This window comes from Stigmatopora argus, chromosome 3, assembly GCF_051989625.1.
Source record: "Stigmatopora argus isolate UIUO_Sarg chromosome 3, RoL_Sarg_1.0, whole genome shotgun sequence".
Classification (NCBI taxonomy): domain Eukaryota; kingdom Metazoa; phylum Chordata; class Actinopteri; order Syngnathiformes; family Syngnathidae; genus Stigmatopora; species Stigmatopora argus.
In genome coordinates, this window is record NC_135389.1 from 6545931 (window position 1) to 6569823 (window position 23893).

Genomic DNA, 23893 nt, shown 5'->3' on the forward strand with positions numbered 1-23893 from the left:
AGTGGTACAAAATTAGCAATCACATGTCTTGTGATTTCAGAGGAAAGTTAGGGTTCAACCTTGTATATAGGTCAGAAGGAACTACATCCATTGAGAGCTGGAGAAATGTCTCTGTTACAACATATTACTTATTTCAGAATCAACATGAAAGGACAACCAGGTACTGCTGGGAGTTGAACCCAGGATCTCCTGTTTACTAGACAGGCACTTTGACCAACTAAGCCACAGCACCTACAATATCAGAAGTATTTATCAAACTTTCTAACGTTCATCAAACTTATGGCTTGTTAATATAATACTTTGTTCAAATAATTTGAAGGTTTCAACCCTCATCTTAAAAAAACCTACCACTTTTAAAAACGATGGGTATCCAACTCCGTTTATTGCTAAAGGAACATTAAAATCAAAAAGATCAAATCACACAACAAAATTCTCTAAAGAAACACAAATCCAGGTGCGTTTTAAACTTCTACCTCACGGTCAACTGTAGAGTTCTCTGGGAAATTGACTCTGCTATCTGGGTGGACCCAAACAACTATCCATTGTCAACAACTGATTGGTTTGGACAAGTAACTGTCAAATTTGGGTGGTTGCAAACAACAAGCCAACCCTCAGTAACATGTGAGAGCTCTGCCTGATTGACTTACATTTTGAGGTAAGTTCGAAAACTCAGCCTCTCGGAAAGAGCTGAGTATTCTGCTCATTGACATACGTCTCTGGGTGGATTCGAACCACCAGCCTCCCGGTTAACAGCCGAGCGCGCTGACCGATTGCGCCACAGAGACACTGGTAGATGGTTCCATCTGAAACAATAACCAAGCAACTAGCTCAATGGATCTTGAAGAGTGAATAAAATTACTGTCTTAAAAAATATTTTGCTGAAATATCGTATCCCGAAATAGACAGAAAAACGTGTGAGATGTTGAATGTCAGTGGTACAAAATTAGCAATCACATGTCTTGTGATTTCATAGGAAAGTTAGGGTTCAACCTTGTGTATAGGTCAGAAGAAACTACATCCATTGAGAGCTAGAGAAATGTCTCTAATAATACATATTGCTTATTTCAGAATCAACATGAAAGGACAATCAGGTACTGCTGGGAGTTGAACCCAGGATCTCCTGTTTACTAGACAGGCACTTTGACCAACTAAGCCACAGCACCAACAAAATCAGAAGTACTTATCAAACTTTCTAACGTTCATCAAACTTAGGGCTTGTTAATATAATACTTTGTTCAAATAATTTGAAGGTTTCAACCCTCATCTTAAAAAAACCTACCACTTTTAAAAACGATGGGTATCCAACTCCGTTTATTGCTAAAGGAACATTAAAATCAAAAAGATCAAATCACACAACAAAATTCTCTAAAGAAACACAAATCCAGGTGCGATTTAAACTTCTACCTCACAGTCAACTGTAGAGTTCTCTGGGAAATTGACTCTGCTATCTGGGTGGACCCAAACAACTATCCATTGTCAACAACTGATTGGTTTGGACAAGTAGCTGTCAATTTTGGGTGGTTGCAAACAACAAGCCAACCCTCAGTAACATGTGAGAGCTCTGCCTGATTGAAATACATTTTGAGGTAAATTCGAAAACTCAGCCTCTCCGAAAGAGCTGAGTATTCTGCTCATTAGACATACGTCTCTGGGTGGATTCGAACCACCAGCCTCCCGGTTAACAGCCGAGCGCGCTGACCGATTGCGCCACAGAGACACTGGTAGATGGTTCTATCTGAAACAATAACCAAGCAACTAGCTCAATGGACCTTGAAGAGTGAATAAAATTCCTGTCTTAAAAAAATATTCCGCTTAAATATCGTATCCCGAAATAGACAGAAAAACGTGTAGATGTTGAAAGTCAGTGGTACAAAATTAGCAATCACATGTCTTGTGATTTCAGAGGAAAGTTAGGGTTCAACCTTGTATATAGGTCAGAAGGAACTACATCCATTGAGAGCTGGAGAAATGTCTCTGTTACAACATATTACTTATTTCAGAATCAACATGAAAGGACAATCAGGTACTGCTGGGAGTTGAACCCAGGATCTCCTGTTTACTAGACAGGCACTTTGACCAACTAAGCCACAGCACCTACAATATCAGAAGTATTTATCAAACTTTCTAACGTTCATCAAACTTATGGCTTGTTAATATAATACTTTGTTCAAATAATTTGAAGGTTTCAACCCTCATCTTAAAAAAACCTACCACTTTTAAAAACGATGGGTATCCAACTCCGTTTATTGCTAAAGGAACATTAAAATCAAAAAGATCAAATCACACAACAAAATTCTCTAAAGAAACACAAATCCAGGTGCGTTTTAAACTTTTACCTCACAGTCAACTGTAGAGATCTCTGGGAAATTGACTCTGCTATCTGGGTGGACCCAAACAACTATCCATTGTCAACAACTGATTGGTTTGGACAAGTAACTGTCAATTTTGGGTGGTTGCAAACAACAAGCCAACCCTCAGTAACATGTGAGAGCTCTGCCTGATTGAATTACATTTTGAGGTAAATTCGAAAACTCAGCCTCTCCGAAAGAGCTGAGTATTCTGCTCAAATGACATACGTCTCTGGGTGGATTCGAACCACCAGCCTCCCGGTTAACAGCCGAGCGCGCTGACCGATTGCGCCACAGAGACACTGGTAGATGGTTCCATCTGAAACAATAACCAAGCAACTAGCTCAATGGACCTTGAAGAGTGAATAAAATTCCTGTCTTAAAAAAATATTCTGCTTAAATATCGTATCCCGAAATAGACAGAAAAACGTGTAGATGTTGAAAGTCAGTGGTACAAAATTAGCAATCACATGTCTTGTGATTTCAGAGGAAAGTTAGGGTTCAACCTTGTATATAGGTCAGAAGGAACTACATCCATTGAGAGCTAGAGAAATGTCTCTATTACAACATATTACTTCTTTCAGAATCAACATGAAAGGACAATCAGGTACTGCTGGGAGTTGAACCCAGGATCTCCTGTTTACTAGACAGGCACTTTGACCAACTAAGCCACAGCACCTACAATGTCAGAAGTATTTATCAAACTTTCTAACGTTCATCAAACTTAGGGCTTGTTAATATAATACTTTGTTCAAATAATTTGAAGGTTTCAACCCTCATCTTAAAAAAACCTACCTCTTCTAAAAACGATGGGTATCCAACTCCGTTTATTGCTAAAGGAACATTAAAATCAAAAAGATCAAATCACACAACAAAATTCTCTAAAGAAACACAAATCCAGGTGCGTTTTAAACTTCTACCTCACAGTCAACTGTAGAGTTCTCTGGGAAATTGACTCTGCTATCTGGGTGGACCCAAACAACTATCCATTTTCAACAACTGATTGGTTTGGACAAGTAACTGTCAATTTTGGGTGGTTGCAAACAACAAGCCAACCCTCAGTAACATGTGAGAGCTCTGCCTGATTGACTTACATTTTGAGGTAAGTTCGAAAACTCAGCCTCTCGGAAAGAGCTGAGTATTCTGCTCATTGACATACGTCTCTGGGTGGATTTGAACCACCAGCCTCCCGGTTAACAGCCGAGCGCGCTGACCGATTGCGCCACAGAGACACTGGTAGATGGTTCCATCTGAAACAATAACCAAGCAACTAGCTCAATGGATCTTGAAGAGTGAATAAAATTACTGTCTTAAAAAATATTTTGCTGAAATATCGTATCCCGAAATAGACAGAAAAACGTGTGAGATGTTGAAAGTCAGTGGTACAAAATTAGCAATCACATGTCTTGTGATTTCAGAGGAAAGTTAGGGTTCAACCTTGTGTATAGGTCAGAAGAAACTACATCCATTGAGAGCTAGAGAAATGTCTCTAATAATACATATTGCTTATTTCAGAATCAACAAGAAAGGACAATCAGGTACTGCTGGGAGTTGAACCCAGGATCTCCTGTTTACTAGACAGGCACTTTGACCAACTAAGCCACAGCACCTACAAAATCAGAAGTACTTATCAAACTTTCTAACGTTCATCAAACTTAGGGCTTGTTAATATAATACTTTGTTCAAAAAATTTGAAGGTTTCAACCCTCATCTTAAAAAAACCTACCACTTTTAAAAACGATGGGTATCCAACTCCGTTTATTGCTAAAGGAACATTAAAATCAAAAAGATCAAATCACACAACAAAATTCTCTAAAGAAACACAAATCCAGGTGCGTTTTAAACTTCTACCTCACAGTCAACTGTAGAGTTCTCTGGGAAATTGACTCTGCTATCTGGGTGGACCCAAACAACTATCCATTGTCAACAACTGATTGGTTTGGACAAGAAGCTGTCAATTTTGGGTGGTTCCAAACAACAAGCCAACGCTCAGTAACATGTGAGAGCTCTGCCTGATTGACTTACATTTTCAGGTAAGTTCGAAACCTCAGCCTCTCGGATAGAGCTGAGTATTCTGCTCAATTGACGTACGTCTCTGGGTGGATTCGAACCACCAGCCTCCCGGTTAACAGCCGAGCGCGGTGACCGATTGCGCCACAGAGACACTGGTAGATGGTTCCATCTGAAACAATAACCAAGCAACTAGCTCAATGGACCTTGAAGAGTGAATAAAATTACTGTCTTAAAAAATATTTTGGTGAAATATTGTATCCCGAAATAGACAGAAAAACGTGTGAGATGTTGAAAGTCAGTGGTACAAAATTAGCAATCACATGTCTTGTGATTTCAGGGGAAAGTTAGGGTTCAACCTTGTGTATAGGTCAGAAGGAACTACATCCATTGAGAGCTAGAGAAATGTCTCTATTAATACATATTGCTTATTTCAGAATCAACATGAAGGGACAATCAGGTACTGCTGGGAGTTGAACCCAGGATCTCCTGTTTACTAGACAGGCACTTTGACCAACAAAGCCACAGCACCTACAATTTCAGAAGTATTTATCAAACTTTCTAACGTTCATCAAACTTAGGGCTTGTTAATATAATACTTTGTTCAAATAATTTGAAGGTTTCAACCCTCGTTTTAAAAAAAACCTACCACTTTTAAAAACGATGGGCATCCAACTCCGTTTATTGCTAAAGGAACATTAAAATCAAAAAGATCAAATCACACAACAAAATTCTCTAAACAAACACAAATCCAGGTGCATTTTAAACTTCTACCTCACAGTCAACTGTAGAGTTCTCTGAGAATTTGACTCTGCTATCTGGGTGGACCCAAACAACTATCCATTGTCAACAAATGATTGGTTTGGACTAGTAACTGTCAATTTTGGGTGGTTGCAAACAACAAGCCAACCCTCAGTAACATGTGAGAGCTCTGCCTGATTGAAATACATTTTGAGGTAAATTCGAAAACTCAGCCTCTCCGAAAGAGCTGAGTATTCTGCTCAATTGACATACGTCTCTGGGTGGATTCGAACCACCAGCCTACCGGGTAACAGCCGAGCGCGCTGACCGATTGCGCCACAGAGACACTGGTAGATGGTTCCATCTGAAACAATAACCAAGCAACTAGCTCAATGGACCTTGAAGAGTGAATAAAATTCCTGTCTTAAAAAAATATTCCGCTTAAATATCGTATCCCGAAATAGACAGAAAAACGTGTAGATGTTGAAAGTCAGTGGTACAAAATTAGCTATCACATGTCTTGTGATTTCAGAGGAAAGTTAGGGTTCAACCTTGTATATAGGTCAGAAGGAACTACATCCATTGAGAGCTGGAGAAATGTCTCTGTTACAACATATTACGTATTTCAGAATCAACATGAAAGGACAATCAGGTACTGCTGGGAGTTGAACCCAGGATCTCCTGTTTACTAGACAGGCACTTTGACCAACTAAGCCACAGCACCTACAATATCAGAAGTATTTATCAAACTTTCTAACGTTCATCAAACTTATGGCTTGTTAATATAATACTTTGTTCAAATAATTTGAAGGTTTCAACCCTCATCTTAAAAAAACCTACCACTTTTAAAAACGATGGGTATCCAACTCCGTTTATTGCTAAAGGAACATTAAAATCAAAAAGATCAAATCACACAACAAAATTCTCTAAAGAAACACAAATCCAGGTGCGTTTTAAACTTCTACCTCACAGTCAACTGTAGAGATCTCTGGGAAATTGACTCTGCTATCTGGGTGGACCCAAACAACTATCCATTGTCAACAACTGATTGGTTTGGACAAGTAACTGTCAATTTTGGGTGGTTGCAAACAACAAGCCAACCCTCAGTAACATGTGAGAGCTCTGCCTGATTGAATTACATTTTGAGGTAAATTCGAAAACTCAGCCTCTCCGAAAGAGCTGAGTATTCTGCTCAAATGACATACGTCTCTGGGTGGATTCGAACCACCAGCCTCCCGGTTAACAGCCGAGCGCGCTGACCGATTGCGCCACAGAGACACTGTTAGATGGTTCCATCTGAAACAATAACCAAGCAACTAGCTCAATGGACCTTGAAGAGTGAATAAAATTCCTGTCTTAAAAAAATATTCTGCTTAAATATCGTATCCCGAAATAGACAGAAAAACGTGTAGATGTTGAAAGTCAGTGGTACAAAATTTGCAATCACATGTCTTGTGATTTCAGAGGAAAGTTAGGGTTCAACCTTGTATATAGGTCAGAAGGAACTACATCCATTGAGAGCTAGAGAAATGTCTCTATTACAACATATTACTTATTTCAGAATCAACATGAAAGGACAATCAGGTACTGCTGGGAGTTGAACCCAGGATCTCCTGTTTACAAGACAGGCATTTTGACCAACTAAGCCACAGCACCTACAATTTCAGAAGTATTTATCAAACTTTCTAACGTTCATCAAACTTAGGGCTTGTTAATATAATACTTTGTTCAAATAATTTGAAGGTTTCAACCCTCATTTAAAAAAAAAACTACCACTTTTAAAAACGATGGGCATCCAACTTCGTTTATTGCTAAAGGAACATTAAAATCAAAAAGATCAAATCACACAACAAAATTCTCTAAACAAACACAAATCCAGGTGCGTTTTAAACTTCTACCTCACAGTCAACTGAAGAGTTCTCTGAGAATTTGACTCTGCTATCTGGGTGGACCCAAACAACTATCCATTGTCAACAACTGATTGGTTTGGACAAGTAACTGTCAATTTTGGGTGGTTGCAAAAAACAAGCCAACCCTCAGTAACATGTGAGAGCTCTGCCTGATTGAATTACATTTTGAGGTAAGTTCGAAAACTCAGCCTCTCGGAAAGAGCTGAGTATTCTGCTCAATTGACATACGTCTCTGGGTGGATTCGAACCACCAGCCTCCCGGTTAACAGCCGAGCGCGCTGACCGATTGCGCCACAGAGACACTGGTGGTTGGTCCCATCTGAAACAATAACCAAGCAACTAGCTCAATGGACCTTGAAGAGTGAATAAATTTACTGTCTTAAAAAAATATTTTGCTGAAATATCGTATCCCGAAATAGACAGAAAAACGTGTGAGATGTTGAAAGTCAGTGGTACAAAATTAGCAATCACATGTCTTGTGATTTCAGAGGAAAGTTAGGGTTCAACCTTGTGTATAGGTCAGAAGGAACGACATCCATTGAGAGCTAGAGAAATGTCTGTTAATACATATTGCTTATTTCAGAATCAACATGAAAGGACAATCAGGTACTGCTGGGAGTTGAACCCAGGATCTCCTGTTTACTAGACAGGCACTTTGACCAACTAAGCCACAGCACCTACAATATCTGAAGTATTTATCAAACTTTCTAACGTTCATCAAACTTAGGGCTTGTAAATATAATACTTTGTTCAAATAATTTGAAGGTTTCAACCCTCATCTTAAAAAAACCTACCTCTTCTAAAAACGATGGGTATCCAACTCCGTTTATTGCTAAAGGAACATTAAAATCAAAAAGATCAAATCACACAACAAAATTCTCTAAAGAAACACAAATCCAGGTGCGTTTTAAACTTCTACCTCACGGTCAACTGTAGAGTTCTCTGGGAAATTGACTCTGCTATCTGGGTGGACCCAAACAACTATCCATTGTCAACAACTGATTGGTTTGGACAAGTAACTGTCAAATTTGGGTGGTTGCAAACAACAAGCCAACCCTCAGTAACATGTGAGAGCTCTGCCTGATTGACTTACATTTTGAGGTAAGTTCGAAAACTCAGCCTCTCGGAAAGAGCTGAGTATTCTGCTCATTGACATACGTCTCTGGGTGGATTCGAACCACCAGCCTCCCGGTTAACAGCCGAGCGCGCTGACCGATTGCGCCACAGAGACACTGGTAGATGGTTCCATCTGAAACAATAACCAAGCAACTAGCTCAATGGATCTTGAAGAGTGAATAAAATTACTGTCTTAAAAAATATTTTGCTGAAATATCGTATCCCGAAATAGACAGAAAAACGTGTGAGATGTTGAATGTCAGTGGTACAAAATTAGCAATCACATGTCTTGTGATTTCATAGGAAAGTTAGGGTTCAACCTTGTGTATAGGTCAGAAGAAACTACATCCATTGAGAGCTAGAGAAATGTCTCTAATAATACATATTGCTTATTTCAGAATCAACATGAAAGGACAATCAGGTACTGCTGGGAGTTGAACCCAGGATCTCCTGTTTACTAGACAGGCACTTTGACCAACTAAGCCACAGCACCAACAAAATCAGAAGTACTTATCAAACTTTCTAACGTTCATCAAACTTAGGGCTTGTTAATATAATACTTTGTTCAAATAATTTGAAGGTTTCAACCCTCATCTTAAAAAAACCTACCACTTTTAAAAACGATGGGTATCCAACTCCGTTTATTGCTAAAGGAACATTAAAATCAAAAAGATCAAATCACACAACAAAATTCTCTAAAGAAACACAAATCCAGGTGCGATTTAAACTTCTACCTCACAGTCAACTGTAGAGTTCTCTGGGAAATTGACTCTGCTATCTGGGTGGACCCAAACAACTATCCATTGTCAACAACTGATTGGTTTGGACAAGTAGCTGTCAATTTTGGGTGGTTGCAAACAACAAGCCAACCCTCAGTAACATGTGAGAGCTCTGCCTGATTGAAATACATTTTGAGGTAAATTCGAAAACTCAGCCTCTCCGAAAGAGCTGAGTATTCTGCTCATTAGACATACGTCTCTGGGTGGATTCGAACCACCAGCCTCCCGGTTAACAGCCGAGCGCGCTGACCGATTGCGCCACAGAGACACTGGTAGATGGTTCTATCTGAAACAATAACCAAGCAACTAGCTCAATGGACCTTGAAGAGTGAATAAAATTCCTGTCTTAAAAAAATATTCCGCTTAAATATCGTATCCCGAAATAGACAGAAAAACGTGTAGATGTTGAAAGTCAGTGGTACAAAATTAGCAATCACATGTCTTGTGATTTCAGAGGAAAGTTAGGGTTCAACCTTGTATATAGGTCAGAAGGAACTACATCCATTGAGAGCTGGAGAAATGTCTCTGTTACAACATATTACTTATTTCAGAATCAACATGAAAGGACAATCAGGTACTGCTGGGAGTTGAACCCAGGATCTCCTGTTTACTAGACAGGCACTTTGACCAACTAAGCCACAGCACCTACAATATCAGAAGTATTTATCAAACTTTCTAACGTTCATCAAACTTATGGCTTGTTAATATAATACTTTGTTCAAATAATTTGAAGGTTTCAACCCTCATCTTAAAAAAACCTACCACTTTTAAAAACGATGGGTATCCAACTCCGTTTATTGCTAAAGGAACATTAAAATCAAAAAGATCAAATCACACAACAAAATTCTCTAAAGAAACACAAATCCAGGTGCGTTTTAAACTTCTACCTCACAGTCAACTGTAGAGATCTCTGGGAAATTGACTCTGCTATCTGGGTGGACCCAAACAACTATCCATTGTCAACAACTGATTGGTTTGGACAAGTAACTGTCAATTTTGGGTGGTTGCAAACAACAAGCCAACCCTCAGTAACATGTGAGAGCTCTGCCTGATTGAATTACATTTTGAGGTAAATTCGAAAACTCAGCCTCTCCGAAAGAGCTGAGTATTCTGCTCAAATGACATACGTCTCTGGGTGGATTCGAACCACCAGCCTCCCGGTTAACAGCCGAGCGCGCTGACCGATTGCGCCACAGAGACACTGGTAGATGGTTCCATCTGAAACAATAACCAAGCAACTAGCTCAATGGACCTTGAAGAGTGAATAAAATTCCTGTCTTAAAAAAATATTCTGCTTAAATATCGTATCCCGAAATAGACAGAAAAACGTGTAGATGTTGAAAGTCAGTGGTACAAAATTAGCAATCACATGTCTTGTGATTTCAGAGGAAAGTTAGGGTTCAACCTTGTATATAGGTCAGAAGGAACTACATCCATTGAGAGCTAGAGAAATGTCTCTATTACAACATATTACTTCTTTCAGAATCAACATGAAAGGACAATCAGGTACTGCTGGGAGTTGAACCCAGGATCTCCTGTTTACTAGACAGGCACTTTGACCAACTAAGCCACAGCACCTACAATGTCAGAAGTATTTATCAAACTTTCTAACGTTCATCAAACTTAGGGCTTGTTAATATAATACTTTGTTCAAATAATTTGAAGGTTTCAACCCTCATCTTAAAAAAACCTACCTCTTCTAAAAACGATGGGTATCCAACTCCGTTTATTGCTAAAGGAACATTAAAATCAAAAAGATCAAATCACACAACAAAATTCTCTAAAGAAACACAAATCCAGGTGCGTTTTAAACTTCTACCTCACAGTCAACTGTAGAGTTCTCTGGGAAATTGACTCTGCTATCTGGGTGGACCCAAACAACTATCCATTTTCAACAACTGATTGGTTTGGACAAGTAACTGTCAATTTTGGGTGGTTGCAAACAACAAGCCAACCCTCAGTAACATGTGAGAGCTCTGCCTGATTGACTTACATTTTGAGGTAAGTTCGAAAACTCAGCCTCTCGGAAAGAGCTGAGTATTCTGCTCATTGACATACGTCTCTGGGTGGATTTGAACCACCAGCCTCCCGGTTAACAGCCGAGCGCGCTGACCGATTGCGCCACAGAGACACTGGTAGATGGTTCCATCTGAAACAATAACCAAGCAACTAGCTCAATGGATCTTGAAGAGTGAATAAAATTACTGTCTTAAAAAATATTTTGCTGAAATATCGTATCCCGAAATAGACAGAAAAACGTGTGAGATGTTGAAAGTCAGTGGTACAAAATTAGCAATCACATGTCTTGTGATTTCAGAGGAAAGTTAGGGTTCAACCTTGTGTATAGGTCAGAAGAAACTACATCCATTGAGAGCTAGAGAAATGTCTCTAATAATACATATTGCTTATTTCAGAATCAACAAGAAAGGACAATCAGGTACTGCTGGGAGTTGAACCCAGGATCTCCTGTTTACTAGACAGGCACTTTGACCAACTAAGCCACAGCACCTACAAAATCAGAAGTACTTATCAAACTTTCTAACGTTCATCAAACTTAGGGCTTGTTAATATAATACTTTGTTCAAAAAATTTGAAGGTTTCAACCCTCATCTTAAAAAAACCTACCACTTTTAAAAACGATGGGTATCCAACTCCGTTTATTGCTAAAGGAACATTAAAATCAAAAAGATCAAATCACACAACAAAATTCTCTAAAGAAACACAAATCCAGGTGCGTTTTAAACTTCTACCTCACAGTCAACTGTAGAGTTCTCTGGGAAATTGACTCTGCTATCTGGGTGGACCCAAACAACTATCCATTGTCAACAACTGATTGGTTTGGACAAGAAGCTGTCAATTTTGGGTGGTTCCAAACAACAAGCCAACGCTCAGTAACATGTGAGAGCTCTGCCTGATTGACTTACATTTTCAGGTAAGTTCGAAACCTCAGCCTCTCGGATAGAGCTGAGTATTCTGCTCAATTGACGTACGTCTCTGGGTGGATTCGAACCACCAGCCTCCCGGTTAACAGCCGAGCGCGGTGACCGATTGCGCCACAGAGACACTGGTAGATGGTTCCATCTGAAACAATAACCAAGCAACTAGCTCAATGGACCTTGAAGAGTGAATAAAATTACTGTCTTAAAAAATATTTTGGTGAAATATTGTATCCCGAAATAGACAGAAAAACGTGTGAGATGTTGAAAGTCAGTGGTACAAAATTAGCAATCACATGTCTTGTGATTTCAGGGGAAAGTTAGGGTTCAACCTTGTGTATAGGTCAGAAGGAACTACATCCATTGAGAGCTAGAGAAATGTCTCTATTAATACATATTGCTTATTTCAGAATCAACATGAAGGGACAATCAGGTACTGCTGGGAGTTGAACCCAGGATCTCCTGTTTACTAGACAGGCACTTTGACCAACAAAGCCACAGCACCTACAATTTCAGAAGTATTTATCAAACTTTCTAACGTTCATCAAACTTAGGGCTTGTTAATATAATACTTTGTTCAAATAATTTGAAGGTTTCAACCCTCGTTTTAAAAAAAACCTACCACTTTTAAAAACGATGGGCATCCAACTCCGTTTATTGCTAAAGGAACATTAAAATCAAAAAGATCAAATCACACAACAAAATTCTCTAAACAAACACAAATCCAGGTGCATTTTAAACTTCTACCTCACAGTCAACTGTAGAGTTCTCTGAGAATTTGACTCTGCTATCTGGGTGGACCCAAACAACTATCCATTGTCAACAAATGATTGGTTTGGACTAGTAACTGTCAATTTTGGGTGGTTGCAAACAACAAGCCAACCCTCAGTAACATGTGAGAGCTCTGCCTGATTGAAATACATTTTGAGGTAAATTCGAAAACTCAGCCTCTCCGAAAGAGCTGAGTATTCTGCTCAATTGACATACGTCTCTGGGTGGATTCGAACCACCAGCCTACCGGGTAACAGCCGAGCACGCTGACCGATTGCGCCACAGAGACACTGGTAGATGGTTCCATCTGAAACAATAACCAAGCAACTAGCTCAATGGACCTTGAAGAGTGAATAAAATTCCTGTCTTAAAAAAATATTCCGCTTAAATATCGTATCCCGAAATAGACAGAAAAACGTGTAGATGTTGAAAGTCAGTGGTACAAAATTAGCTATCACATGTCTTGTGATTTCAGAGGAAAGTTAGGGTTCAACCTTGTATATAGGTCAGAAGGAACTACATCCATTGAGAGCTGGAGAAATGTCTCTGTTACAACATATTACGTATTTCAGAATCAACATGAAAGGACAATCAGGTACTGCTGGGAGTTGAACCCAGGATCTCCTGTTTACTAGACAGGCACTTTGACCAACTAAGCCACAGCACCTACAATATCAGAAGTATTTATCAAACTTTCTAACGTTCATCAAACTTATGGCTTGTTAATATAATACTTTGTTCAAATAATTTGAAGGTTTCAACCCTCATCTTAAAAAAACCTACCACTTTTAAAAACGATGGGTATCCAACTCCGTTTATTGCTAAAGGAACATTAAAATCAAAAAGATCAAATCACACAACAAAATTCTCTAAAGAAACACAAATCCAGGTGCGTTTTAAACTTCTACCTCACAGTCAACTGTAGAGATCTCTGGGAAATTGACTCTGCTATCTGGGTGGACCCAAACAACTATCCATTGTCAACAACTGATTGGTTTGGACAAGTAACTGTCAATTTTGGGTGGTTGCAAACAACAAGCCAACCCTCAGTAACATGTGAGAGCTCTGCCTGATTGAATTACATTTTGAGGTAAATTCGAAAACTCAGCCTCTCCGAAAGAGCTGAGTATTCTGCTCAAATGACATACGTCTCTGGGTGGATTCGAACCACCAGCCTCCCGGTTAACAGCCGAGCGCGCTGACCGATTGCGCCACAGAGACACTGTTAGATGGTTCCATCTGAAACAATAACCAAGCAACTAGCTCAATGGACCTTGAAGAGTGAATAAAATTCCTGTCTTAAAAAAATATTCTGCTTAAATATCGTATCCCGAAATAGACAGAAAAACGTGTAGATGTTGAAAGTCAGTGGTACAAAATTAGCAATCACATGTCTTGTGATTTCAGAGGAAAGTTAGGGTTCAACCTTGTATATAGGTCAGAAGGAACTACATCCATTGAGAGCTAGAGAAATGTCTCTATTACAACATATTACTTATTTCAGACTCAACATGAAAGGACAATCAGGTACTGCTGGGAGTTGAACCCAGGATCTCCTGTTTACTAGACAGGCACTTTGACCAACTAAGCCACAGCACCTACAATGTCAGAAGTATTTATCAAACTTTCTAACGTTCATCTAACTTAGGGCTTGTTAATATAATACTTTGTTCAAATAATTTGAAGGTTTCAACCCTCATCTTAAAAAAACCTACCTCTTCTAAAAACGATGGGTATCCAACTCCGTTTATTGCTAAAGGAACATTAAAATCAAAAAGATCAAATCACACAACAAAATTCTCTAAAGAAACACAAATCCAGGTGCGTTTTAAACTTCTACCTCACAGTCAACTGTAGAGTTCTCTGGGAAATTGACTCTGCTATCTGGGTGGACCCAAACAACTATCCATTGTCAACAACTGATTGGTTTGGACAAGTAACTGTCAATTTTGGGTGGTTGCAAACAACAAGCCAACCCTCAGTAACATGTGAGAGCTCTGCCTGATTGACTTACATTTTGAGGTAAGTTCGAAAACTCAGCCTCTCGGAAAGAGCTGAGTATTCTGCTCATTGACATACGTCTCTGGGTGGATTCGAACCACCAGCCTCCCGGTTAACAGCCGAGCGCGCTGACCGATTGCGCCACAGAGACACTGGTAGATGGTTCCATCTGAAACAATAACCAAGCAACTAGCTCAATGGATCTTGAAGAGTGAATAAAATTACTGTCTTAAAAAATATTTTGCTGAAATATCGTATCCCGAAATAGACAGAAAAACGTGTGAGATGTTGAAAGTCAGTGGTACAAAATTAGCAATCACATGTCTTGTGATTTCAGAGGAAAGTTAGGGTTCAACCTTGTGTATAGGTCAGAAGAAACTACATCCATTGAGAGCTAGAGAAATGTCTCTAATAATACATATTGCTTATTTCAGAATCAACATGAAAGGACAATCAGGTACTGCTGGGAGTTGAACCCAGGATCTCCTGTTTACTAGACAGGCACTTTGACCAACTAAGCCACAGCACCTACAATTTCAGAAGTATTTATCAAACTTTCTAACGTTCATCAAACTTAGGGCTTGTTAATATAATACTTTGTTCAAATAATTTGAAGGTTTCAACCCTCATCTTAAAAAAACCTACCACTTTTAAAAACGATGGGTATCCAACTCCGTTTATTGCTAAAGGAACATTAAAATCAAAAAGATCAAATCACACAACAAAATTCTCTAAACAAACACAAATCCAGGTGCATTTTAAACTTCTACCTCAAAGTCAACTGTAGAGATCTCTGGGAAATTGACTCTGCTATCTGGGTGGACCCAAACAACTATCCATTGTCAACAACTGATTGGTTTGGACAAGTAACTGTCAATTTTGGGTGGTTGCAAACAACAAGCCAACCCTCAGTAACATGTGAGAGCTCTGCCTGATTGAAATACATTTTGAGGTAAATTCGAAAACTCAGCCTCTCCGAAAGAGCTGAGTATTCTGCTCAAATGACATACGTCTCTGGGTGGATTCGAACCACCAGCCTCCCGGTTAACAGCCGAGCGCGCTGACCGATTGCGCCACAGAGACACTGGTAGATGGTTCCATCTGAAACAATAACCAAGCAACTAGCTCAATTGACCTTGAAGAGTGAATAAAATTCCTGTCTTAAAAAATATTTTGCTGAAATATCGTATCCCGAAATAGACAGAAAAACGTGTGAGATGTTGAAAGTCAGTGGTACAAAATTAGCAATCACATGTCTTGTGATTTCAGAGGAAAGTTAGGGTTCAACCTTGTGTATAGGTCAGAAGAAACTACATCCATTGAGAGCTAGAGAAATGTCTCTAATAATACATATTGCTTATTTCAGAATCAACAAGAAAGGACAATCAGGTACTGCTGGGAGTTGAACCCAGGATCTCCTGTTTACTAGACAGGCACTTTGACCAACTAAGCCACAGCACCTACAAAATCAGAAGTACTTATCAAACTTTCTAACGTTCATCAAACTTAGGGCTTGTTAATATAATACTTTGTTCAAAAAATTTGAAGGTTTCAACCCTCATCTTAAAAAAACCTACCACTTTTAAAAACGATGGGTATCCAACTCCGTTTATTGCTAAAGGAACATTAAAATCAAAAAGATCAAATCACACAACAAAATTCTCTAAAGAAACACAAATCCAGGTGCGTTTTAAACTTCTACCTCACAGTCAACTGTAGAGTTCTCTGGGAAATTGACTCTGCTATCTGGGTGGACCCAAACAACTATCCATTGTCAACAACTGATTGGTTTGGACAAGAAGCTGTCAATTTTGGGTGGTTCCAAACAACAAGCCAACGCTCAGTAACATGTGAGAGCTCTGCCTGATTGACTTACATTTTCAGGTAAGTTCGAAACCTCAGCCTCTCGGATAGAGCTGAGTATTCTGCTCAATTGACGTACGTCTCTGGGTGGATTCGAACCACCAGCCTCCCGGTTAACAGCCGAGCGCGGTGACCGATTGCGCCACAGAGACACTGGTAGATGGTTCCATCTGAAACAATAACCAAGCAACTAGCTCAATGGACCTTGAAGAGTGAATAAAATTACTGTCTTAAAAAATATTTTGGTGAAATATTGTATCCCGAAATAGACAGAAAAACGTGTGAGATGTTGAAAGTCAGTGGTACAAAATTAGCAATCACATGTCTTGTGATTTCAGGGGAAAGTTAGGGTTCAACCTTGTGTATAGGTCAGAAGGAACTACATCCATTGAGAGCTAGAGAAATGTCTCTATTAATACATATTGCTTATTTCAGAATCAACATGAAGGGACAATCAGGTACTGCTGGGAGTTGAACCCAGGATCTCCTGTTTACTAGACAGGCACTTTGACCAACAAAGCCACAGCACCTACAATTTCAGAAGTATTTATCAAACTTTCTAACGTTCATCAAACTTAGGGCTTGTTAATATAATACTTTGTTCAAATAATTTGAAGGTTTCAACCCTCGTTTTAAAAAAAACCTACCACTTTTAAAAACGATGGGCATCCAACTCCGTTTATTGCTAAAGGAACATTAAAATCAAAAAGATCAAATCACACAACAAAATTCTCTAAACAAACACAAATCCAGGTGCATTTTAAACTTCTACCTCACAGTCAACTGTAGAGTTCTCTGAGAATTTGACTCTGCTATCTGGGTGGACCCAAACAACTATCCATTGTCAACAAATGATTGGTTTGGACTAGTAACTGTCAATTTTGGGTGGTTGCAAACAACAAGCCAACCCTCAGTAACATGTGAGAGCTCTGCCTGATTGAAATACATTTTGAGGTAAATTCGAAAACTCAGCCTCTCCGAAAGAGCTGAGTATTCTGCTCAATTGACATACGTCTCTGGGTGGATTCGAACCACCAGCCTACCGGGTAACAGCCGAGCACGCTGACCGATTGCGCCACAGAGACACTGGTAGATGGTTCCATCTGAAACAATAACCAAGCAACTAGCTCAATGGACCTTGAAGAGTGAATAAAATTCCTGTCTTAAAAAAATATTCCGCTTAAATATCGTATCCCGAAATAGACAGAAAAACGTGTAGATGTTGAAAGTCAGTGGTACAAAATTAGCTATCACATGTCTTGTGATTTCAGAGGAAAGTTAGGGTTCAACCTTGTATATAGGTCAGAAGGAACTACATCCATTGAGAGCTGGAGAAATGTCTCTGTTACAACATATTACGTATTTCAGAATCAACATGAAAGGACAATCAGGTACTGCTGGGAGTTGAACCCAGGATCTCCTGTTTACTAGACAGGCACTTTGACCAACTAAGCCACAGCACCTACAATATCAGAAGTATTTATCAAACTTTCTAACGTTCATCAAACTTATGGCTTGTTAATATAATACTTTGTTCAAATAATTTGAAGGTTTCAACCCTCATCTTAAAAAAACCTACCACTTTTAAAAACGATGGGTATCCAACTCCGTTTATTGCTAAAGGAACATTAAAATCAAAAAGATCAAATCACACAACAAAATTCTCTAAAGAAACACAAATCCAGGTGCGTTTTAAACTTCTACCTCACAGTCAACTGTAGAGATCTCTGGGAAATTGACTCTGCTATCTGGGTGGACCCAAACAACTATCCATTGTCAACAACTGATTGGTTTGGACAAGTAACTGTCAATTTTGGGTGGTTGCAAACAACAAGCCAACCCTCAGTAACATGTGAGAGCTCTGCCTGATTGAATTACATTTTGAGGTAAATTCGAAAACTCAGCCTCTCCGAAAGAGCTGAGTATTCTGCTCAAATGACATACGTCTCTGGGTGGATTCGAACCACCAGCCTCCCGGTTAACAGCCGAGCGCGCTGACCGATTGCGCCACAGAGACACTGTTAGATGGTTCCATCTGAAACAATAACCAAGCAACTAGCTCAATGGACCTTGAAGAGTGAATAAAATTCCTGTCTTAAAAAAATATTCTGCTTAAATATCGTATCCCGAAATAGACAGAAAAACGTGTAGATGTTGAAAGTCAGTGGTACAAAATTAGCAATCACATGTCTTGTGATTTCAGAGGAAAGTTAGGGTTCAACCTTGTATATAGGTCAGAAGGAACTACATCCATTGAGAGCTAGAGAAATGTCTCTATTACAACATATTACTTATTTCAGACTCAACATGAAAGGACAATCAGGTACTGCTGGGAGTTGAACCCAGGATCTCCTGTTTACTAGACAGGCACTTTGACCAACTAAGCCACAGCACCTACAATGTCAGAAGTATTTATCAAACTTTCTAACGTTCATCTAACTTAGGGCTTGTTAATATAATACTTTGTTCAAATAATTTGAAGGTTTCAACCCTCATCTTAAAAAAACCTACCTCTTCTAAAAACGATGGGTATCCAACTCCGTTTATTGCTAAAGGAACATTAAAATCAAAAAGATCAAATCACACAACAAAATTCTCTAAAGAAACACAAATCCAGGTGCGTTTTAAACTTCTACCTCACAGTCAACTGTAGAGTTCTCTGGGAAATTGACTCTGCTATCTGGGTGGACCCAAACAACTATCCATTGTCAACAACTGATTGGTTTGGACAAGTAACTGTCAATTTTGGGTGGTTGCAAACAACAAGCCAACCCTCAGTAACATGTGAGAGCTCTGCCTGATTGACTTACATTTTGAGGTAAGTTCGAAAACTCAGCCTCTCGGAAAGAGCTGAGTATTCTGCTCATTGACATACGTCTCTGGGTGGATTCGAACCACCAGCCTCCCGGTTAACAGCCGAGCGCGCTGACCGATTGCGCCACAGAGACACTGGTAGATGGTTCCATCTGAAACAATAACCAAGCAACTAGCTCAATGGATCTTGAAGAGTGAATAAAATTACTGTCTTAAAAAATATTTTGCTGAAATATCGTATCCCGAAATAGACAGAAAAACGTGTGAGATGTTGAAAGTCAGTGGTACAAAATTAGCAATCACATGTCTTGTGATTTCAGAGGAAAGTTAGGGTTCAACCTTGTGTATAGGTCAGAAGAAACTACATCCATTGAGAGCTAGAGAAATGTCTCTAATAATACATATTGCTTATTTCAGAATCAACATGAAAGGACAATCAGGTACTGCTGGGAGTTGAACCCAGGATCTCCTGTTTACTAGACAGGCACTTTGACCAACTAAGCCACAGCACCTACAATTTCAGAAGTATTTATCAAACTTTCTAACGTTCATCAAACTTAGGGCTTGTTAATATAATACTTTGTTCAAATAATTTGAAGGTTTCAACCCTCATCTTAAAAAAACCTACCACTTTTAAAAACGATGGGTATCCAACTCCGTTTATTGCTAAAGGAACATTAAAATCAAAAAGATCAAATCACACAACAAAATTCTCTAAACAAACACAAATCCAGGTGCATTTTAAACTTCTACCTCAAAGTCAACTGTAGAGATCTCTGGGAAATTGACTCTGCTATCTGGGTGGACCCAAACAACTATCCATTGTCAACAACTGATTGGTTTGGACAAGTAACTGTCAATTTTGGGTGGTTGCAAACAACAAGCCAACCCTCAGTAACATGTGAGAGCTCTGCCTGATTGAAATACATTTTGAGGTAAATTCGAAAACTCAGCCTCTCCGAAAGAGCTGAGTATTCTGCTCAAATGACATACGTCTCTGGGTGGATTCGAACCACCAGCCTCCCGGTTAACAGCCGAGCGCGCTGACCGATTGCGCCACAGAGACACTGGTAGATGGTTCCATCTGAAACAATAACCAAGCAACTAGCTCAATTGACCTTGAAGAGTGAATAAAATTCCTGTCTTAAAAAAATATTCTGCTTAAATATCGTATCCCGAAATAGACAGAAAAACGTGTAGATGTTGAAAGTCAGTGGTACAAAATTAGCAATCACATGTCTTGTGATTTCAGAGGAAAGTTAGGGTTCAACCTTGTATATAGGTCAGAAGGAACTACATCCATTGAGAGCTAGAGAAATGTCTCTATTACAACATATTACTTATTTCAGAATCAACATGAAAGGACAATCAGGTACTGCTGGGAGTTGAACCCAGGATCTCCTGTTTACTAGACAGGCACTTTGACCAACTAAGCCACAGCACCTACAATGTCAGACGTATTTATCAAAGTTTCTAACGTTCATCAAACTTAGGGCTTGTTAATATAATACTTTGTTCAAATAATTTGAAGGTTTCAACCCTCATCTTAAAAAAACCTACCACTTTTAAAAACGATGGGTATCCAACTCCGTTTATTGCTAAAGGAACATTAAAATCAAAAAGATCAAATCACACAACAAAATTCTCTAAAGAAACACAAATCCAGGTGCGTTTTAAACTTCTACCTCACAGTCAACTGTAGAGTTCTCTGGGAAATTGACTCTGCTATCTGGGTGGACCCAAACAACTATCCATTGTCAACAACTGATTGGTTTGGACAAGTAACTGTCAATTTTGGGTGGTTGCAAACAACAAGCCAACCCTCAGTAACATGTGAGAGCTCTGCCTGATTGACTTACATTTTGAGGTAAGTTCGAAAACTCAGCCTCTCGGGAAGAGCTGAGTATTCTGCTCATTGACATACGTCTCTGGGTGGATTCGAACCACCAGCCTCCCGGTTAACAGCCGAGCGCGCTGACCGATTGCGCCACAGAGACACTGGTAGATGGTTCCATCTGAAACAATAACCAAGCAACTAGCTCAATGGATCTTGAAGAGTGAATAAAATTACTGTCTTAAAAAATATTTTGCTGAAATATCGTATCCCGAAATAGACAGAAAAACGTGTGAGATGTTGAAAGTCAGTGGTACAAAATTAGCAATCACATGTCTTGTGATTTCAGAGGAAAGTTAGGGTTCAACCTTGTGTATAGGTCAGAAGGAACTACATCCATTGAGAGCTAGAGAAATGTCTCTAATAATACATATTGCTTATTTCAGAATCAACATGAAAGGACAACCAGGTACTGCTGGGAGTTGAACCCAGGATCTCCTGTTTACTAGACAGGCACTTTGACCAACTAAGCCACAGCACCTACAATATCAGAAGTATTTATCAAACTTTCTAACGTTCATCAAACTTATGGCTTGTTAATATAATACTTTGTTCAAATAATTTGAAGGTTTCAACCCTCATCTTAAAAAAACCTACCACTTTTAAAAACGATGGGTATCCAACTCCGTTTATTGCTAAAGGAACATTAAAATCAAAAAGATCAAATCACACAACAAAATTCTCTAAAGAAACACAAATCCAGGTGCGTTTTAAACTTTTACCTCACAGTCAACTGTAGAGATCTCTGGGAAATTGACTCTGCTATCTGGGTGGACCCAAACAACTATCCATTGTCAACAACTGATTGGTTTGGACAAGTAACTGTCAATTTTGGGTGGTTGCAAACAACAAGCCAACCCTCAGTAACATGTGAGAGCTCTGCCTGATTGAAATACATTTTGAGGTAAATTCGAAAACTCAGCCTCTCCGAAAGAGCTGAGTATTCTGCTCAAATGACATACGTCTCTGGGTGGATTCAAACCACCAGCCTCCCGGTTAACAGCCGAGCGCGCTGACCGATTGCGCCACAGAGACACTGGTAGATGGTTCCATCTGAAACAATAACCAAGCAACTAGCTCAATTGACCTTGAAGAGTGAATAAAATTCCTGTCTTAAAAAAATATTCTGCTTAAATATCGTATCCCGAAATAGACAGAAAAACGTGTAGATGTTGAAAGTCAGTGGTACAAAATTAGCAATCACATGTCTTGTGATTTCAGAGGAAAGTTAGGGTTCAACCTTGTATATAGGTCAGAAGGAACTACATCCATTGAGAGCTAGAGAAATGTCTCTATTACAACATATTACTTATTTCAGAATCAACATGAAAGGACAATCAGGTACTGCTGGGAGTTGAACCCAGGATCTCCTGTTTACTAGACAGGCACTTTGACCAACTAAGCCACAGCACCTACAATGTCAGACGTATTTATCAAACTTTCTAACGTTCATCAAACTTAGGGCTTGTTAATATAATACTTTGTTCAAATAATTTGAAGGTTTCAACCCTCATCTTAAAAAAACCTACCTCTTCTAAAAACGATGGGTATCCAACTCCGTTTATTGCTAATTGAACATTAAAATCAAAAAGATCAAATCACACAACAAAATTCTCTAAAGAAACACAAATCCAGGTGCGTTTTAAACTTCTACCTCACAGTCAACTGTAGAGTTCTCTGGGAAATTGACTCTGCTATCTGGGTGGACCCAAACAACTATCCATTGTCAACAACTGATTGGTTTGGACAAGTAACTGTCAACTTTGGGTGGTTGCAAACAACAAGCCAACCCTCAGTAACATGTGAGAGCTCTGCCTGATTGAATTACATTTTGAGGTAAATTCGAAAACTCAGCCTCTCCGAAAGAGCTAAGTATTCTGCTCAAATGACATACGTCTCTGGGTGGATTCGAACCACCAGCCTCCCGGTTAACAGCCGAGCGCGCTGACCGATTGCGCCACAGAGACACTGGTAGATGGTTCCATCTGAAACAATAACCAAGCAACTAGCTCAATGGACCTTGAAGAGTGAATAAAATTCCTGTCTTAAAAAAATATTCTGCTTAAATATCGTATCCCGAAATAGACAGAAAAACGTGTAGATGTTGAAAGTCAGTGGTACAAAATTAGCAATCACATGTCTTGTGATTTCAGAGGAAAGCTAGGGTTCAACCTTGTATATAGGTTAGAAGGAACTACATCCATTGAGAGCTAGAGAAATGTCTCTATTACAACATATTACTTATTTCAGAATCAACATGAAAGGACAATCAGGTACTGCTGGGAGTTGAACCCAGGATCTCCTGTTTACTAGACAGGCACTTTGACCAACTAAGCCACAGCACCTACAATGTCAGACGTATTTATCAAAGTTTCTAACGTTCATCAAACTTAGGGCTTGTTAATATAATACTTTGTTCAAATAATTTGAAGGTTTCAACCCTCATCTTAAAAAAACCTACCACTTTTAAAAACGATGGGTATCCAACTCCGTTTATTGCTAAAGGAACATTAAAATCAAAAAGATCAAATCACACAACAAAATTCTCTAAAGAAACACAAATCCAGGTGCGTTTTAAACTTCTACCTCACAGTCAACTGTAGAGTTCTCTGGGAAATTGACTCTGCTATCTGGGTGGACCCAAACAACTATCCATTGTCAACAACTGATTGGTTTGGACAAGTAACTGTCAATTTTGGGTGGTTGCAAA

At 39.2% G+C, this 23893-nt stretch overlaps 51 non-coding genes across 51 annotated transcripts; all 51 read right to left on the reverse strand.

Moving 5' to 3' along the window:
* Positions 1–158: 158 nt before the first annotated feature.
* Positions 159–232, reverse strand: trnat-agu (transfer RNA threonine (anticodon AGU)). Its single transcript has one exon. It is a non-coding gene; the product is annotated as a tRNA-Thr (tRNA).
* A 479-nt stretch (positions 233–711) lies between these two features.
* Positions 712–785, reverse strand: trnan-guu (transfer RNA asparagine (anticodon GUU)). Its single transcript has one exon. It is a non-coding gene; the product is annotated as a tRNA-Asn (tRNA).
* A 304-nt stretch (positions 786–1089) lies between these two features.
* trnat-agu (transfer RNA threonine (anticodon AGU)) lies at positions 1090–1163 on the reverse strand. The gene has a single exon. It is a non-coding gene; the product is annotated as a tRNA-Thr (tRNA).
* A 480-nt stretch (positions 1164–1643) lies between these two features.
* Positions 1644–1717, reverse strand: trnan-guu (transfer RNA asparagine (anticodon GUU)). The gene has a single exon. It is a non-coding gene; the product is annotated as a tRNA-Asn (tRNA).
* A 304-nt stretch (positions 1718–2021) lies between these two features.
* Positions 2022–2095, reverse strand: trnat-agu (transfer RNA threonine (anticodon AGU)). The gene has a single exon. It is a non-coding gene; the product is annotated as a tRNA-Thr (tRNA).
* Positions 2096–2575: 480 nt separating this feature from the next.
* On the reverse strand, positions 2576–2649 carry trnan-guu (transfer RNA asparagine (anticodon GUU)). The gene has a single exon. It is a non-coding gene; the product is annotated as a tRNA-Asn (tRNA).
* A 304-nt stretch (positions 2650–2953) lies between these two features.
* Positions 2954–3027, reverse strand: trnat-agu (transfer RNA threonine (anticodon AGU)). Its single transcript has one exon. It is a non-coding gene; the product is annotated as a tRNA-Thr (tRNA).
* A 479-nt stretch (positions 3028–3506) lies between these two features.
* trnan-guu (transfer RNA asparagine (anticodon GUU)) lies at positions 3507–3580 on the reverse strand. Its single transcript has one exon. It is a non-coding gene; the product is annotated as a tRNA-Asn (tRNA).
* A 304-nt stretch (positions 3581–3884) lies between these two features.
* Positions 3885–3958, reverse strand: trnat-agu (transfer RNA threonine (anticodon AGU)). The gene has a single exon. It is a non-coding gene; the product is annotated as a tRNA-Thr (tRNA).
* A 480-nt stretch (positions 3959–4438) lies between these two features.
* On the reverse strand, positions 4439–4512 carry trnan-guu (transfer RNA asparagine (anticodon GUU)). Its single transcript has one exon. It is a non-coding gene; the product is annotated as a tRNA-Asn (tRNA).
* Positions 4513–4816: 304 nt separating this feature from the next.
* Positions 4817–4890, reverse strand: trnat-agu (transfer RNA threonine (anticodon AGU)). Its single transcript has one exon. It is a non-coding gene; the product is annotated as a tRNA-Thr (tRNA).
* Positions 4891–5371: 481 nt separating this feature from the next.
* On the reverse strand, positions 5372–5445 carry trnan-guu (transfer RNA asparagine (anticodon GUU)). The gene has a single exon. It is a non-coding gene; the product is annotated as a tRNA-Asn (tRNA).
* A 304-nt stretch (positions 5446–5749) lies between these two features.
* On the reverse strand, positions 5750–5823 carry trnat-agu (transfer RNA threonine (anticodon AGU)). Its single transcript has one exon. It is a non-coding gene; the product is annotated as a tRNA-Thr (tRNA).
* Positions 5824–6303: 480 nt separating this feature from the next.
* On the reverse strand, positions 6304–6377 carry trnan-guu (transfer RNA asparagine (anticodon GUU)). Its single transcript has one exon. It is a non-coding gene; the product is annotated as a tRNA-Asn (tRNA).
* Positions 6378–6681: 304 nt separating this feature from the next.
* trnat-ugu (transfer RNA threonine (anticodon UGU)) lies at positions 6682–6755 on the reverse strand. Its single transcript has one exon. It is a non-coding gene; the product is annotated as a tRNA-Thr (tRNA).
* A 481-nt stretch (positions 6756–7236) lies between these two features.
* Positions 7237–7310, reverse strand: trnan-guu (transfer RNA asparagine (anticodon GUU)). The gene has a single exon. It is a non-coding gene; the product is annotated as a tRNA-Asn (tRNA).
* Positions 7311–7613: 303 nt separating this feature from the next.
* trnat-agu (transfer RNA threonine (anticodon AGU)) lies at positions 7614–7687 on the reverse strand. The gene has a single exon. It is a non-coding gene; the product is annotated as a tRNA-Thr (tRNA).
* Positions 7688–8166: 479 nt separating this feature from the next.
* On the reverse strand, positions 8167–8240 carry trnan-guu (transfer RNA asparagine (anticodon GUU)). The gene has a single exon. It is a non-coding gene; the product is annotated as a tRNA-Asn (tRNA).
* Positions 8241–8544: 304 nt separating this feature from the next.
* On the reverse strand, positions 8545–8618 carry trnat-agu (transfer RNA threonine (anticodon AGU)). Its single transcript has one exon. It is a non-coding gene; the product is annotated as a tRNA-Thr (tRNA).
* Positions 8619–9098: 480 nt separating this feature from the next.
* On the reverse strand, positions 9099–9172 carry trnan-guu (transfer RNA asparagine (anticodon GUU)). Its single transcript has one exon. It is a non-coding gene; the product is annotated as a tRNA-Asn (tRNA).
* A 304-nt stretch (positions 9173–9476) lies between these two features.
* trnat-agu (transfer RNA threonine (anticodon AGU)) lies at positions 9477–9550 on the reverse strand. Its single transcript has one exon. It is a non-coding gene; the product is annotated as a tRNA-Thr (tRNA).
* Positions 9551–10030: 480 nt separating this feature from the next.
* trnan-guu (transfer RNA asparagine (anticodon GUU)) lies at positions 10031–10104 on the reverse strand. Its single transcript has one exon. It is a non-coding gene; the product is annotated as a tRNA-Asn (tRNA).
* A 304-nt stretch (positions 10105–10408) lies between these two features.
* Positions 10409–10482, reverse strand: trnat-agu (transfer RNA threonine (anticodon AGU)). Its single transcript has one exon. It is a non-coding gene; the product is annotated as a tRNA-Thr (tRNA).
* A 479-nt stretch (positions 10483–10961) lies between these two features.
* On the reverse strand, positions 10962–11035 carry trnan-guu (transfer RNA asparagine (anticodon GUU)). Its single transcript has one exon. It is a non-coding gene; the product is annotated as a tRNA-Asn (tRNA).
* Positions 11036–11339: 304 nt separating this feature from the next.
* trnat-agu (transfer RNA threonine (anticodon AGU)) lies at positions 11340–11413 on the reverse strand. Its single transcript has one exon. It is a non-coding gene; the product is annotated as a tRNA-Thr (tRNA).
* A 480-nt stretch (positions 11414–11893) lies between these two features.
* Positions 11894–11967, reverse strand: trnan-guu (transfer RNA asparagine (anticodon GUU)). The gene has a single exon. It is a non-coding gene; the product is annotated as a tRNA-Asn (tRNA).
* Positions 11968–12271: 304 nt separating this feature from the next.
* Positions 12272–12345, reverse strand: trnat-agu (transfer RNA threonine (anticodon AGU)). Its single transcript has one exon. It is a non-coding gene; the product is annotated as a tRNA-Thr (tRNA).
* A 481-nt stretch (positions 12346–12826) lies between these two features.
* Positions 12827–12900, reverse strand: trnan-guu (transfer RNA asparagine (anticodon GUU)). Its single transcript has one exon. It is a non-coding gene; the product is annotated as a tRNA-Asn (tRNA).
* Positions 12901–13204: 304 nt separating this feature from the next.
* Positions 13205–13278, reverse strand: trnat-agu (transfer RNA threonine (anticodon AGU)). The gene has a single exon. It is a non-coding gene; the product is annotated as a tRNA-Thr (tRNA).
* A 480-nt stretch (positions 13279–13758) lies between these two features.
* trnan-guu (transfer RNA asparagine (anticodon GUU)) lies at positions 13759–13832 on the reverse strand. Its single transcript has one exon. It is a non-coding gene; the product is annotated as a tRNA-Asn (tRNA).
* Positions 13833–14136: 304 nt separating this feature from the next.
* On the reverse strand, positions 14137–14210 carry trnat-agu (transfer RNA threonine (anticodon AGU)). The gene has a single exon. It is a non-coding gene; the product is annotated as a tRNA-Thr (tRNA).
* A 479-nt stretch (positions 14211–14689) lies between these two features.
* On the reverse strand, positions 14690–14763 carry trnan-guu (transfer RNA asparagine (anticodon GUU)). The gene has a single exon. It is a non-coding gene; the product is annotated as a tRNA-Asn (tRNA).
* Positions 14764–15067: 304 nt separating this feature from the next.
* trnat-agu (transfer RNA threonine (anticodon AGU)) lies at positions 15068–15141 on the reverse strand. Its single transcript has one exon. It is a non-coding gene; the product is annotated as a tRNA-Thr (tRNA).
* Positions 15142–15621: 480 nt separating this feature from the next.
* On the reverse strand, positions 15622–15695 carry trnan-guu (transfer RNA asparagine (anticodon GUU)). The gene has a single exon. It is a non-coding gene; the product is annotated as a tRNA-Asn (tRNA).
* Positions 15696–15999: 304 nt separating this feature from the next.
* On the reverse strand, positions 16000–16073 carry trnat-agu (transfer RNA threonine (anticodon AGU)). The gene has a single exon. It is a non-coding gene; the product is annotated as a tRNA-Thr (tRNA).
* Positions 16074–16553: 480 nt separating this feature from the next.
* trnan-guu (transfer RNA asparagine (anticodon GUU)) lies at positions 16554–16627 on the reverse strand. The gene has a single exon. It is a non-coding gene; the product is annotated as a tRNA-Asn (tRNA).
* A 304-nt stretch (positions 16628–16931) lies between these two features.
* Positions 16932–17005, reverse strand: trnat-agu (transfer RNA threonine (anticodon AGU)). Its single transcript has one exon. It is a non-coding gene; the product is annotated as a tRNA-Thr (tRNA).
* Positions 17006–17486: 481 nt separating this feature from the next.
* On the reverse strand, positions 17487–17560 carry trnan-guu (transfer RNA asparagine (anticodon GUU)). Its single transcript has one exon. It is a non-coding gene; the product is annotated as a tRNA-Asn (tRNA).
* Positions 17561–17864: 304 nt separating this feature from the next.
* trnat-agu (transfer RNA threonine (anticodon AGU)) lies at positions 17865–17938 on the reverse strand. The gene has a single exon. It is a non-coding gene; the product is annotated as a tRNA-Thr (tRNA).
* A 480-nt stretch (positions 17939–18418) lies between these two features.
* trnan-guu (transfer RNA asparagine (anticodon GUU)) lies at positions 18419–18492 on the reverse strand. Its single transcript has one exon. It is a non-coding gene; the product is annotated as a tRNA-Asn (tRNA).
* A 304-nt stretch (positions 18493–18796) lies between these two features.
* Positions 18797–18870, reverse strand: trnat-agu (transfer RNA threonine (anticodon AGU)). The gene has a single exon. It is a non-coding gene; the product is annotated as a tRNA-Thr (tRNA).
* Positions 18871–19349: 479 nt separating this feature from the next.
* On the reverse strand, positions 19350–19423 carry trnan-guu (transfer RNA asparagine (anticodon GUU)). The gene has a single exon. It is a non-coding gene; the product is annotated as a tRNA-Asn (tRNA).
* Positions 19424–19727: 304 nt separating this feature from the next.
* trnat-agu (transfer RNA threonine (anticodon AGU)) lies at positions 19728–19801 on the reverse strand. Its single transcript has one exon. It is a non-coding gene; the product is annotated as a tRNA-Thr (tRNA).
* A 480-nt stretch (positions 19802–20281) lies between these two features.
* On the reverse strand, positions 20282–20355 carry trnan-guu (transfer RNA asparagine (anticodon GUU)). Its single transcript has one exon. It is a non-coding gene; the product is annotated as a tRNA-Asn (tRNA).
* Positions 20356–20659: 304 nt separating this feature from the next.
* On the reverse strand, positions 20660–20733 carry trnat-agu (transfer RNA threonine (anticodon AGU)). The gene has a single exon. It is a non-coding gene; the product is annotated as a tRNA-Thr (tRNA).
* A 479-nt stretch (positions 20734–21212) lies between these two features.
* Positions 21213–21286, reverse strand: trnan-guu (transfer RNA asparagine (anticodon GUU)). Its single transcript has one exon. It is a non-coding gene; the product is annotated as a tRNA-Asn (tRNA).
* Positions 21287–21590: 304 nt separating this feature from the next.
* Positions 21591–21664, reverse strand: trnat-agu (transfer RNA threonine (anticodon AGU)). The gene has a single exon. It is a non-coding gene; the product is annotated as a tRNA-Thr (tRNA).
* Positions 21665–22144: 480 nt separating this feature from the next.
* trnan-guu (transfer RNA asparagine (anticodon GUU)) lies at positions 22145–22218 on the reverse strand. Its single transcript has one exon. It is a non-coding gene; the product is annotated as a tRNA-Asn (tRNA).
* A 304-nt stretch (positions 22219–22522) lies between these two features.
* On the reverse strand, positions 22523–22596 carry trnat-agu (transfer RNA threonine (anticodon AGU)). The gene has a single exon. It is a non-coding gene; the product is annotated as a tRNA-Thr (tRNA).
* A 480-nt stretch (positions 22597–23076) lies between these two features.
* Positions 23077–23150, reverse strand: trnan-guu (transfer RNA asparagine (anticodon GUU)). Its single transcript has one exon. It is a non-coding gene; the product is annotated as a tRNA-Asn (tRNA).
* Positions 23151–23454: 304 nt separating this feature from the next.
* On the reverse strand, positions 23455–23528 carry trnat-agu (transfer RNA threonine (anticodon AGU)). The gene has a single exon. It is a non-coding gene; the product is annotated as a tRNA-Thr (tRNA).
* Positions 23529–23893: the final 365 nt, after the last annotated feature.